At 41.5% G+C, this 9,263-nt stretch overlaps 1 protein-coding gene across 4 annotated transcripts in view; it reads right to left on the bottom strand.

Annotated features, from left to right (window-relative positions):
• The window catches only part of KBTBD2 (kelch repeat and BTB domain containing 2), a 60,203-nt gene extending 50,940 nt beyond the window's left edge, over positions 1-9,263 (bottom strand). For 3 of the 4 annotated variants that reach the window (XM_029925356.1, XM_029925350.1, XM_029925341.1), the window contains exons 1-3: positions 9,242-9,263; positions 7,229-7,352; positions 2,149-2,224 (exon numbers count right to left, since the gene is read on the bottom strand). The gene's annotated coding sequence lies outside the window, so the exon portion shown is untranslated. The remainder of the gene's footprint in view (positions 1-2,148; positions 2,225-7,228; positions 7,353-9,241) is intronic. The other variant, XM_029925362.1, reaches the window with a different exon arrangement.

The following is a 9,263-nucleotide window of genomic DNA, read 5'->3' as shown; positions in this document are numbered from 1 at the left end:
AGCACAACAGGATTTCAGAGTTCTTGGGAAAATAGAGATGTGCTTTTTAACCCTCATGAGGGTACAGAGGGCATTCCATGTAAAGATGAAGAAAGCACTGTGTGGTTGAAGCAGTGCCATGATGTAAGACATGATGATGTAGTAAAGTTGGGCTCCATCATGAATATGAACTTGGGTCGAGGAAAAAAGAAAAAGGCTATGTAATTTCTCCCCAATTCCTGTCTTCTCCAGATGAAGCAAAAGACAGATGAAATCCAGGATACCCTGAACTCCAATCTGTGCCCATCTTCTGGATTGGCAACAAGCTCCAGCAGGAAAGGCCAGTCTGCTCCAGCCATAAAACTGTTGAGGACCTGAGCATACAGTCCAAATCCCAGAGTCCTCTTAGCACTGGGAAAAGCATGCCAGACAATGGTAGTGGGGCCATCGTTTCCCTGTGAATGTGGATGAAGTTAAAGTGATACAGAGCAACATCTACACTGAGAATTATGTCCTTCCACCTATCTTGCGAGCCCAGTTCAACCAGGTTAATGGAGACATTCAGTGTGATATGAGCCAGTGGCAGGATGCAGAGCTGGAGAAATCCCCTGAGCAAATGCCTTCCAAAGATGAGTCATCACTAGACTACAAAACTAAAGGATCACAGAAAAAGTCAATCAGGAATGGGAAATTGAACACAAATGAAGAAGAAATGACCATGAATGATGAGACTGAGGAGTATCATGAGAACTTCAAAAAGTGTGCCAAGATTAAAAAGACTGTGAAAGGCAGGAAGTAGAAAACCCTGAGCAATTTCTTAAGTGGCAACATAGTGTATTTATTGAAGAAAAAGGCTGCCTTGAACACTGTACTTCCCAAGGATTCAGAGGACTGTGAGTTGGAAGAGGAAGTCGAAGATGAAGACAGGTTAAAGCATGGTGAATATAAGAACATCCCTCTGGTATATGAGGTGACAGGACAGGATGGGAGGCTCCAAAGGAAATGTACAGTGGCCACAAAGGAGGGACTGGAGTTCAAGAGAGCCTCTCACAAGTGATGGGAATGTAAGTGACTAATGGGCTGATCCTATTTGGTTGTCTGTGGTAATTCCATACTGGGTCCTGGATGCAAAGACAGCCACAGATCAGCAGTATTTCTCTATTTTGAAAGTATGTTCTTAACTGTAGGTGCCCATGTGCGTAGGATTGACAGAGACCCTATGAGGTCCTGCATTCTAGAAAACTGTAATATAATTTGAAACAAAGAGCTGTAGCAGATGATGGAGAGCTGGGTGGTCGTAAAGGACAGTGGGGTTGAGAGAGAAAAGGAGGGATGGACATTGATATAGGTGGAGTTGCTGAGAATGGGCAGTCTGTGTGGAGGTAGTGGACTGTGATACAATTTTGGGGACTGTGGTTTGGAGTAGGAATGGAGACAGTAGCATGAGCTCACCAAATGGGCAGCCAGGGGAGGGTCAAGTGTGTTCCAGGGATCAAGCCTGAGACCAGCTAGCAAGAGGGGAGGTGAGAAAGTAGGTCTAAGCAGAATGGGCTAAAGTAGTAGATATTTTCCTTTTTAGATATTTGTCCTCTAGGCAACAAGGATGTGCTAAAGCAAATTGAATAGAGAAAGGACAGGAAGAAGTATGCTCTAGGAATCTTCAGTGGGCAGTACAGTGTAGGAGGAATTTGAACTCTCCCTATATGGCTGAAACCCTTGTATATAGTCAGTTTAAGTGAAGATTGGATATAAAGTAATGAGGGTCCTAACCCACATGGGAGTAAAAGGTCTAGATCTCAGTGAATTCATTAATGAAATTGATTCCTTAAGAATAGAAGGCTGGGTTTTGAACTTGAGTACCTAGATAAAATGGTACCATCTGTGGAAAAGAAAACTTGGGAAGAGAATTTGTTTTGCTTTACTGTGTGGTTGTCGGTGGGAGGATTGGACCAGCAGGTCATGAACACCTAGTTGAAGCTGGAGTTTGGACCACTGTATTTTTGGAGGGGGCTCAAATGAGTAGGAAGGGCCCAAAGTAGAGCCTGAGGGATGATTATATATGGGGTGCAAAAATGAAATGAAGCAGGTAAGGGATGAACGGGATGCATAAGGACCCCAAGGAAATTTAATTTTCAGTCTTAGCTCCTAAACCAGAACTGGCCATCTTACCTTTAAAGTCTCATTTGCCTCTGCTGTCATTTCTCATGAGTGTGTAGGAATCAGGTTTTTCCATCCTATCACAGCCCTGTGAAGAAGATAATTTACTCTTGGTTATGCAGTCAAGATGGTAATTTTCAGGCTGAAATCTCTAGATTATGTCTATTATATTTTTTATTGCTAAGAACCATAGAATGATATAGGATAAGATCTTGAAAAATGGGTTTTCTTGAAAGATGTGTTTTTTTATTTTTATTTTTTCCCATTTTTTAAAAAGCAATTTGGGTTATTTAGTGTAAGAATCATTTCTTTCCTCAGGTAACTATGAGAGATGGAAAAGCAAGGTACCTTACAAAGTTTCAGACATTCAAGGCAGATGCTGTAAAGTTAAGGAAACAGCCAGCAGGTACAGAGTTGGTATCTATCATTCCTGTGTCTAGTTTCAGTGTCTCATCGATAGGGCTTTGTTTGGGGTTTCTTACTCAGTGCATGTTCTGTCCTCTAAAACTAACACAGTTTGTGGGCAGTGAAAAAATGGCAGCATTCTAACTGGGTAGTAGACCTGTGTCTATAGATTCTTACCTACGAGTAGTTTGGAGCCAAAGCCTTTTGATTCTGTGGAATGTCATTTTTATGTTGGTTTTCCACATTTAATTCCCAGTCTGTTATGGTAGTCTGCTGTCGGTTATATGAGATTTTTGTAAGTTATCCTACCGGTTCAGTCAAAGTGTCCCAGTTTAGAGCTGGCAGAGCTGGGCACTGGAAGTTCAGGGTCTCCCTTATGGGTCTAGCAGTTTGACAGGCTTCTCTTCACACTGAGTCTTGACATTGAGTATCCCTGCCACACCTTTAACACCTAGGCCTGGGGTGTCGGGGAGCAAGTGGTTATTGGCCTTTTACACAGGTCATTCCTGCCTTGCAGCAGTCATAAAGTAGTCTAATAATCATGCTCGGGCAAAATGTTAAGACCTTTAACTTTATCCTAAAGATGAAAATAAAAGGTATTAGTAATGATTTTTTGTATAGGATATCTTAAGTTTGTAATACAGCTGATTTAAGGAACTGTATTATTCTATTTTTTTAAAGGAAACAAATACTGAGTTCCAGCTACATAAAAGAACTAAATATTGCATCATTATGGTGGTTTAGAACATGTGATCACCCCTTGATTTAATCTAATACAGCTGTTATAACAACAAACAAAAAAATATGACATTGTAAAGCCTTTGGAATTAAAAGATATAAAACAGCAAATAAATTGAATTGCATATGTGTGTGACTCTCAAGCATTTTCTTTCTTCTCAGAATGGCCACATCACTGGTAACACCAACAGAGTTGCATCATTCATGAATACTTCTGCCATGTATATTACTGTCTTATAATCTCCAGGGACCTTTATATATGGAGGAAAGGATGGCAGAGTTGAGGACAGAATAGTGGATGGATTTGCCATGAACAGGAACTGCCCTGGACAGACAGTACCTTATTCATTTTTTATAAATGGAAACCAGCATATAGTAGGTCCACTGATGGGTATGTCCAGTGGCGGTTTGTAGCATATGTTATTTACTTCCAGTGTACACTTGTAGAAACAAGGGAAACTTTAGGCAAACAAGAGTTCCTTATACTTAGAACCTATGACCTAGATGATAAATTTGTGGAATCAGTCTTCTCACAGTAAAAGGTACAGGTTAAGTCTGTGACTAGGTGCCAATGTTATATGTGGATGAAGGCTGTCCTAAGGGTATTTGTAAGATATAGGTATTTCGCAGACACAGAGAGTCTAGGGTTACCTCTCGAAGGACTGAGTGACTGTATTGACAATATTTTGATACATATAGATGGGTCCACTTAATATTGCCTCTAAGTTGTCCAGTGAGGAGTTTAAAAAAATATATATATACACATATATATATTACTATATTACTATATTTTATATTTTTAACTTCCTATGGTAACAAAATACCTCTCCAGATGGATTAAGGACATGGTAAAAAAGTGATGGCACTGCATGTTTTCAGATGAGATGCAAAAAGGCAAGCAAAAGATAATACAGTTTCTAAAACTGGTCTTATGAAACGATCTGTGACGTATCTCTTGCCTAAGCCCTACTTAAAAGATTGAGTAGATATTCTAGGAGAATATCTGTGACCCCTATCCCCACCCATGGCTGGATTATGTGACTCTCCTATGTGTTCTAGTAACACCTGCATTTTCACTTCCATAGCCCATTATGCGACATGACACAGGAGAGTTTCAATGTTTACATCGTTGAGACCATGTATTCCATAGGGCTATAGATTACTGTCTCCAATACAGTATCCATGGAATAGTTAGTATAGAGCCCGGCACATCATATGCACTCAAATATCTGTGAATGAATGGCTTAGTGTCAATTTAAGTCAACAGTTTTGTCCTTGGCACTGTTCCCACCATCATTCCAAGCCCAGAACATAAATGAAATGGGAAAGCTGAGTTAGGAATGCATTGGCTGGAGTAACTGAACAATAAGGAACACTTGAGTCCAGATAATACAACTTCTGACCTTGTTTGGTAACTACAGTTAGGCATTCTACTACTCTTAACTCCCCACCAACAGTTTTGATTCATTCAAATTCCAACAGTCTGATTCATTCACATATAAATTCCCATGAGAAGATTAAACAGTGTGGCTTTTCATCAATGTGTTAATATGAGTTGAATTGGATTGTGTTGACACTTGTTAAATAGGAGTTTAAAGTGTGGGTGAACTAATTCAGGGCACTTAAATGGACCATAGCTGGGGATCTCTGGATAGTAAGAAGATTGTGGACCCTAGAAGGTAGGGAAGATGGTAATGCCGGTATATGGAAGAGGAAACACAAAAAGAGGACAAGTCCAATGAACACTTTCCTGCTTTGTAATCCTTCCCAAAGTCTTTATTCTAGAGGCTAGATGAGAAGTCAAGTGAAGGTTTGGAAACTTGAGTCCAAAATGAAGGGTACATCCTGACACCACCTTCCCTTTTATTTTCCCAAATGGTTATTATACCCCATGGCACACTGAGTTCCTTAGGGTCAGACTCTGACATGAAGATTTGTGTGCAGGGAGTGCATCAATGGAGAGTGCTTTGGGGAATAAAATCTCTGAAGGGGCAAAGAAAGCAAGATTAAGCACAGGGAAGAAGTTTGGATGTGATGCAGCAACAACAAAGGCCTCAGCCAATCCCACTGGGAGCTCCTGAGCTGCAATGATCCTGCAGAGTTTTCTCAACTGGGGTAAGAGGCCACCCCCATACCCCAGCATCAACCAGTCACTGATACAGGATGACTCTTAGATCCTTGGGTACTGTGGCTTTCTTTACAAAAGGTCAATCCCAGGATAGGGGAAGTCAGTTGCAAGTTGTCAGTTGTTATACATCCCAGCAGGTGGGAGGGTAAATACTTTAGTCCTAAAGTCAGTGGTGGGAATTAGACAGATATCAGCACAACACAGCATCCACTACAACTTCCAAATCAGGTTCCAACTGGAGCATATAACTCTGCTTCTAAAAATTCGCATTCTGTTAGAAGTCAAGTCTAGGGGCACCTGCGTGGCTCAGTTGATTGAGTGTCTAACTGGCTAGGGTCATGATCTCACGGCTTAGAAGTTCGAACCCCACATTGGGCTCTGTGATGGCAGTGTGGAGACTGCTTGGAATTCTCTCTCTCTTCTCTCTCTCTTTGACCCTCTCCCTCTCCAAGTTGAGCATGGAGCCTGTTTAGGATTCTCTCTCTCCCTCTCTCTGCCCCTACCCTGCTCACACATGAACGTGTACATACAACTCTCTCTCTCAAGATAAACAAAGAAATAAAGTTGAAACAAGATGGTCTCTGCCCTAACGAAGCTTCCAGACATGTGGGGCAGTCACTAATTTGAACACACGTAGTGGCTTAAAACGGTAACCACTGACTTCTGGTTTCTGTGCTGGCATATGAAGAGATAAGAAGTCTTTGTATTTAGATTTATGTTAGTTAATATACAGTATAGTATTGGTTTCAGGAGTAGAAGGGAGGTAAGGAGTCTTTACACTGTCCTGAGATGTAAAAAGAACTAAAAAATTACCAAATCTCCCTAAATTCATCAAAGAATGAAGGTCAATGGCAAAACCGCTGATCCAAAAATTGGAGAGAGAGGCAAACACAGAAAATCACAACTTCCCACAGCAGAAGCCTCTGTGGGAGGCAGGATGTGTTAGGGTAGGATATCGAAAGTAACAAGCGGACTATTCTGGTGTTGATGCGAGAGGTGGGGTTGTGGGTATGTGGGGACACATAATATATGGGAAATCTCTGCAGTTTCTGCTCCATTCCATTGTGAACCTAAAATGGCTGTAAAAAAAATAAGTCTGAATTAAAAAAAAATTAAAACTAAAAGCATCACCCATTTATTATCTCATAGGTCTGTAGGTCAGAAATCTGGGCAGAACAGATTAGGTTTTCTCAGCACTTCATACTGCCAAAATGAGGTGTGGACAGGGCTAGGCTATTACCTGAAGGTTATGGAGAATAGTACATGCCCAAGATCACTTTCACTATTAGCAGAAGTAAGTTCCCTGTGGACACTGTAGGACTGAGGTGACCATTTCCTTGCTGGCTGTTGACTAGGATTGCTTTCACCTCTTGGAAGCTGCCACATTCCTTGCTATATGGCCCCTTCATTTTTTTGAACTTTTTTTTTCTTAAGATTTTAAGTAATCTCTACACCCAATTTGGGTTTCAGTTTACAACCGCAAGATCAAGAGGTACATGCTTTACTGACTGAGCCAGCCAGGTGCCCCAACACTTTCATTTTGAAATAAATCCACCAATGGCACATCAAGTCTTTCTCAAACTTGGAATGTGACTTCCACTTTGCTACCTGCCAGTAAATTAAAAAGTTTGTGGTTTTAAAATTATCGTATGATTTGGTTCTGACCATCCATATATTTATGAAAAGGTCAACTGTCTATCAGAATCTAATCACTGAAATAAAAACCATTAGAGTAACAAGTTCTACAGATTTGGGCAAAAGATCTCGGAGGTTACTTTGTAATTCTGCCCACCACAACCATGATGGCAGGTTGATAGATACCTTGGTAGAAGAAGGTCTGGTGACTTCTCTTCCTTTTCTAAATAGGACTGGAGAGTACTGAGTCTGAAGGAAGAGATTTTAGGATGAAGAACTTTTGATTGATGAGCTTTATGGGCTCAGCCATCTGGGAATTGGAACAGAGGAAGAAGAGGTTAGTTTGAGGTTCTTCTGGATAAACTGGGCAAAAGGACTATAGGTCAAGGGCTTTGACAGACTGAAGTAAAGGAACATAGAATCTAAGCCAGAAACAGAAGACAGAGAAACCTGGAGCGAGAGAAGAGGAATTAACTTGCAAGGGCTGCAGTGGGATGGCAAGATCCCAGTTAAAGCAGGAAGTGGAAGAAGGCTTCAGGAAGAGGCTTAACATTTAGAGCAGTGGTTCTCCAAGTCTGGCCTCCAAACCAACAGTGTCAGCATCATTTGGGCATTTGTCAGAACTGCAATTCTCCATTCCACTCCGAATCTAGTAAATTAGAAATTCTAAAACTCTAGAAGAAGGACAGAGGAATCTGTTTCAACAACCATTCCAGATGACTCTGCTGCCCCGTAAGCTTAAGAATCATCAATATTATTCTCCCATATTGTAACAGAATGTGTTATCATGAATGGATCTCCAGCAGGAGAAAGAAAATTCCTGAAGGAGAATTTCCCATTGCATGCTGTGCTAGGATGCCAAGGATAAATGTAAGACGTGGCTGAATGAACTGGCCTTAGTTTTCAGAGGGAAGTCCTATTCATTCCCATCTGGGCCAATTGTGTTACTTTCTAAGACCAAGACTAGGAACAGTTACTGAAGGGAGCTAGAGAAGGCGCCAGCCTGGACTGCATCAGCTAGTCTTTAAAGAGAGGGGGGAAATGGCAGCAAGTAGGAATAATGAGCTCCAGGGACCCTAAATGATGAGATACTTGCTCATGACCAAGATCTGGCTCCACTTTGGCTCAACAAAGAACAGACACCCTCCCCTAACTGCATGCAGCCACCATCCCAACCTGCTGAGCTGCCTCAGCTGCGGCTGTTCATAGGTGGGCTGTGCTCAGTCAACAGGAGGAAGATGGATGAGGATGTCGGTAGCTAACCCAGTAATCTCTATAACCTTGCAATTTTTCTGAATCTACTATTCTAGAAATAATAATAGTTGTGAGAAAATAATAGTAAGATCTAAGCAAGTTAAACACTTAATTTTTCAATGTTATTACAGGGTATCCCACCCCTCCAAAAAAACCCTCAAGCAATCATATCAGGGTTTACGAACGTAGGTCTTTTGAGTGCAGCAAACCCCAACATGCTTCATACTGTTGAGTTAAAAAATGAAAAAAAAATGGGAGCAGGTAAGCATCTGACTCTTGACCTTTGGCTTCGGTCATGATCTCACAGTTTGTGAGTTAGAGCCCCAAGGCAGGCGCTTCACTGACAGGGCAAAGGCTGCTTGGGATTCTCTCTCTCCTTCTTTGCCCCTCCCCTGCTCGTGCTCTCTCTCTCTCTCAAATAAACATTTTTTTTTAATGAAAAAAACTGATGCTGACAAATGTTCATACTATGGTAAAAAGAGAAAAATAACTTTTTCTATGATACATATTTCTGGATGACTTCACAATTAATTGGTAACATTAGACATTGGAGAAGGGAACTGAGTGGCTAGGGAGAGAAGAGGTAGATTTTTCCTGATTAAACCTTATGTATCTTTTAATTTGGACCATGAAAGGATGTTATGACTCAAAAATAAATTAATGAATATTTTTAAATAAATAGATAATGAGCTTTTATTATTCTGGACAACAGAGAAAAGCCATGCTAGAGTCTCTGGGAATTCTGGGAACTCACCCAGGGGAGGGGAGGCTGCAGCAGCACCTGGCGCAACCTCAGAGACTCACTCCCCCAGTCCGGGCCCCCTGGCAGAGGCAGCTCTGAAGGAATCACAGACTGCAGGATCGGGGGAGGAAGACAATGAACAGAGCTTTCCTGCCTGAAATCAGCCACTGTCCAGAGCCAGCACCTGGGAAGATACAACTCACCCTCCGGGGGTCACGTCTTCGC

This window comes from Suricata suricatta, chromosome 2 (assembly GCF_006229205.1).
Source record: "Suricata suricatta isolate VVHF042 chromosome 2, meerkat_22Aug2017_6uvM2_HiC, whole genome shotgun sequence".
NCBI classification, from domain to species: domain Eukaryota; kingdom Metazoa; phylum Chordata; class Mammalia; order Carnivora; family Herpestidae; genus Suricata; species Suricata suricatta.
This window is presented reverse-complemented; position numbering and strand designations above follow the sequence as displayed.